Source organism: Rhinopithecus bieti, unplaced genomic scaffold (assembly GCF_001698545.2).
Source record: "Rhinopithecus bieti isolate Rb0 unplaced genomic scaffold, ASM169854v2 scaffold_11936, whole genome shotgun sequence".
NCBI classification, from domain to species: Eukaryota; Metazoa; Chordata; class Mammalia; order Primates; family Cercopithecidae; genus Rhinopithecus; species Rhinopithecus bieti.
The window spans coordinates 14,325-18,844 of record NW_016806952.1 but is presented as its reverse complement, the minus strand read 5'-3'; positions in this window follow the sequence as shown (position 1 = coordinate 18,844).

Below are 4,520 nucleotides of genomic sequence, written 5' to 3'. Positions count from 1 at the left end.
AAAAAAAAAGATAACTTAAAAAAAAAAAGTCAGGAAACAACAGATACTGAAGAGGATATGGAGAAATAGGAATGCTTTTACACTGTTGGTGGGAGTTGTAAATTAGTTCAACCATTGTGGAAGAGTGTCAAGATTCCTCAAGGATCTAGAACCAGAAATATCATTTGATGCAGCAAACCCATTACTGGGTATAAACCCAAAGGATTATAAGCCATTTTACTGTAAGGGCACATGCACACATTTATTGCAGAACTGTTCACAATAGCAAAGACTTGGAACAAATCCAAATGCCCATCAATGATGTACTGGATAAAGAAAATGTGGCACATATGAACCATGGAATACTATTCAGCCATAAAAGATAATGAGTTCATGTCCCTTGCAGGGACATGGATGAAGCTGGAAACCATCATTCTCAGCAAATTAACACAGGAACAGAAAACCAAACAGTGCATGTTCTCACTCATAAGTGAGAGTTGTACAATGAGAATACATGTACCCAGGGAGGGGAACATCACACAGCAGGGCCTGTCTGGGGGTGGGGGAGTAGGGGAGGGATAGCATCAGGAGAAATATCTAATGTAGATGATGGGTTGATGGGTACAGCAAACCACCATGGCACATGTATACCTATGTAACACACCTGCACGTGCTGCACATGTATGCCAGAACTTAAAGTATAATAATAAAAAAAACCTACAAATAACATTAAAAATTTCATAAACCAAGGGGAAAATGGCAGAGTTTGGCTCATGAGGTCCAAAGAAAAAAGCCCTCTTACTAACCTAAAAGTGCAAAGTGATACAGCAAGTGATGATCTAGAAACGGCAGTAAATTATCCATATCTATTTAAAAGTCATTGATGAAAATATCTATACTAAAGAATAGACTTTTTTGTGTAGATGAAACAGCTTTGTATTGGAAGAAGACACCATCTAGAACTTTCATAACTGAAGAGCAGAAGCTCATACCTGGCTTCAAAGCTTCAAAGACAGACAGGCTAACTCTCTTATTAGGGACCAATGCAGGTGGTGACTTTAAGTTGAAGCCAATCCTCATATACTATCCAGACAATCCTAGAGCCCTTAAAAGTTATGTGAATTTGTTCTGCCCATGCTCTGGAAATTGAACAACAAATCCCAGATGCCATCTGTGTATGGCATGTCTACTAAATATTTTAAGCCTACTGTGGAGACCTACTGCTTGGAAAAAAACCTACTTTTGAAATATAACTGCTTATTGACAATGGACCAGGTCACTCATGTGTTCTGAAAGTGATGTGCAAGGAGATTAACATTGTTTCCATGCTTGCTAACACAACATTCATTATACTGACCATGGATCAAGGAGTGATTTCAACTTTCTAGTTTTACTATTTAAGAAATATGTTTTATAAGGCTGTATCTGTTTCCTCCGATGAATCTGGGCAAAGTAAATTAAAAATCTTCTGTAAAGGAGTCACCATTCTGGATGCCTTTAACAGCGTGTGTGATTCATGAAAGGAGGTCAGAATATCAACATTATTCAGAAATTGGAAGAAGTTAGTTCTAACTCTCACAAATGAAGGATTCAAGACTCCGGTGGAGAAAGTAACTACAGATGTGGTAGAGATAGCAACAGAATTTGATTCTGAAGACATGACTGAATTGCTACAATATCATGATAAAACTTGAATAGATAGAGTTGCTTCCTATGGATGAACAAGTTAAGTAATTTATTGAGATGAAATTTACTGGAGAAGATGTTGTGAACATTGTTGATAAGACAATAAAGGATTTAAAATATTACATAAACTTAGTTGATAAAGCAGCAGCAAGATTTGAGAGGATTGGTTCCAATTTTGAAAGAAGTTCTACTATGGGTAAAATGCTGTCAAAGAGCATCACATGCCATGGATAAATCTTTTATGAAAGGAAGAGTCAATTGCTACAGTAAACTTTGTTGTCTCTCATTTTAAGAAATTGTCACAGCCCCCCCAGCCTTCAACAATCATTGCCCTGATCAGTCAGAAGCCATCAATATCACGGTAAGTCTCTTCCTCGGTACAACGTTGTGACTCACTCTACGTTCAGATAATTGTGAGTAATTTTAGCAATTAAGAATTTTTAAAATTTGAGTATAGAGATTTTGTTCATAGACATAATGATACAGAACGCTTGATAGTCTATAGCAGAGTGTAAACATAACCTTTACACGCAGTGGGAAACCCCCAAAAAAGTTTAAATTGCTGTATTGCAATATTTGCTTAATTGGGGTGCTCAGGAACTGAACTCACAATATTTTCTTGATGTGCCTGCTTGTGCTTATATAGAGAGGTTATAAGCGGGTCTGAAATTAAGCTGTTAGGAAATTAATAATTAAGCTTAGAATATTTGCATTCCATCTTCATTAAGATATTGATGTTTCTTAATTTTAATTATCTTCATAAGTTATCTAATTTGTCCTTATAGTTTTTACTAAAATATTTAATGCACATGTACATGTGCAAGTACATTTGATAAAATCCAAGGAAAATAGTAGAGGCAGGTTTTTATATCTGAAATGCAGTCATGTGCCTGAAGGTCAATGGCACCTAACACATTACTCATCACTACATAAATACTTGTTAACAACCGCAATTGTAAACATAATATGTCTGAAATCTAAGACAGGGTTACGACTTGTTTGGTGTGGGTGACCCGCACTTCAGGCGTGACATCAGGGAATAATTTCTTTTAGGGAGATGGATTCAGATAATTCATCAGTGCTAAGTGACTTAAGAAGTATATTTGCATCTGTGGAGGATGTATGCATAAAAGTTTTTTTCTAATGAATAATTATTAAAGTTGATTTGTTTAATATGTTTAGAACACACAAAAGTGAGTCGACTGATGATTTTGTTGTATTAGTCTCTATCTAAAGATCTAACATGAGATGGCATGTTCCAAGATAAGGTTTAATGTTTCCGTTGTAATTAGTACTGTATATTAATGTACCTAAAATATTGAAAAAGAACATCAGAGTGAAAATGCAGAATATCTGTCAACAAAGAGACTCGACTCAGGAATATATTGGAATCACATAAAGTATAATTTTCCGGTAAGAATAAGTTCAACAACAAAAATGTGAAACTGTCTAAAGAATCAATCAAAAGAGAGTTAGAGAGCAGTTAAACCAATTAAAAGTATCACAACCCCAAGACCAAGAGATAATAAAGCAAACTAAAAATTAATATAAAATAATTGTTTAAAATTATCCAAATGATAAAAAAGAAACCAAAAACAAATTTGAATAACAAAGACACAAATACAAATAACATATATACCCATGCAGAGTTGAAAAAGAACTATACGACAATCCTAAATATAAAAAAATTCATTGATATAAAGCATTAACATATAGATTAATGAGAATATTAGATACAGAAGATGAAAATTGGTAAAGAGAGAAATCTGAAGAAATTTTGCAGAATGCAATTTATAGAAAAAAGTCAAAGGTTGCTCAAGAAACAAAGGGTAAAGTAAAAAAGTCCTATATATCTCATAGGTCATTGGTTGATTCAATAATTTATTGATATATTCATATATTTGTACATGCATACATTAAAATTTGTTTATAGTCCTTACACAATTTTAGAGTTTGGAGAAATATTATTTTCCTCAAACATGGACAAATGTGAGGAGTAAAATAATGTTATAGTTGAGGGATTTTGAGACAGATTTTAAAGAAAACTAAAACTTCCTTAGTAGCTTTGAAAATACTATAGTAAATTTTATTTTGTGTTTGGTTTTTAAATCAGCAAATTAATAAGATTCTTTAGTTTAAGTTGTTTTTGTTTTGAGTGGCAATCTTGAGGTTTGTGCTGGAATTGACACAGGAGGGCTCATGATTTAAAGTAGTCTAATAGAATCAGACCCAGAGCAAGAGCTGAGAGAATATTGCTAATCCTGAAATTAAATGAGCAAAGCTGAGGTAAAAATGGAAAACCAAGAAAGAGTTCATAGTGGAGAGCATTGGGAGCAGGCATGGAGTTGGGGAAGGGTGAGGTCAGAAAGGTGGAGTGGTTCATTACTTACTCTATGAACTGTAATCATGTTTCAGGGAACTATTTCCACATTGTACCTTGCAATTTCTTAGTATACTGATGAATATTAACATCAAGTAGGCTACGTATTTTTCAATGAATACATAGCACCTTACTATCTTATATAAACACATGAAGGTCAAACATAGTTTTAAGAAATAAATTTACTAGTGATTATTGATCACTACATGTGCCTAATAGATGGTGTTGAATAAAATATTTATGCAATTTAAAACATAGCTTTTCTTAATTCTAGAAAAAGTAAATTATTAATCTTATGAAGAAAAGAATGCAAGATCTAGCAATAAAAAATAATTACAAATATATATGCATACATGTGTATCACAAAACAAAAATAAACATAATAAACTTACTTCAATATAAAGGATTACATATATATGTAAAATTATCAGAATTTCATGACATTAAGTTATAATATGTGAGACTTTGAAACTAG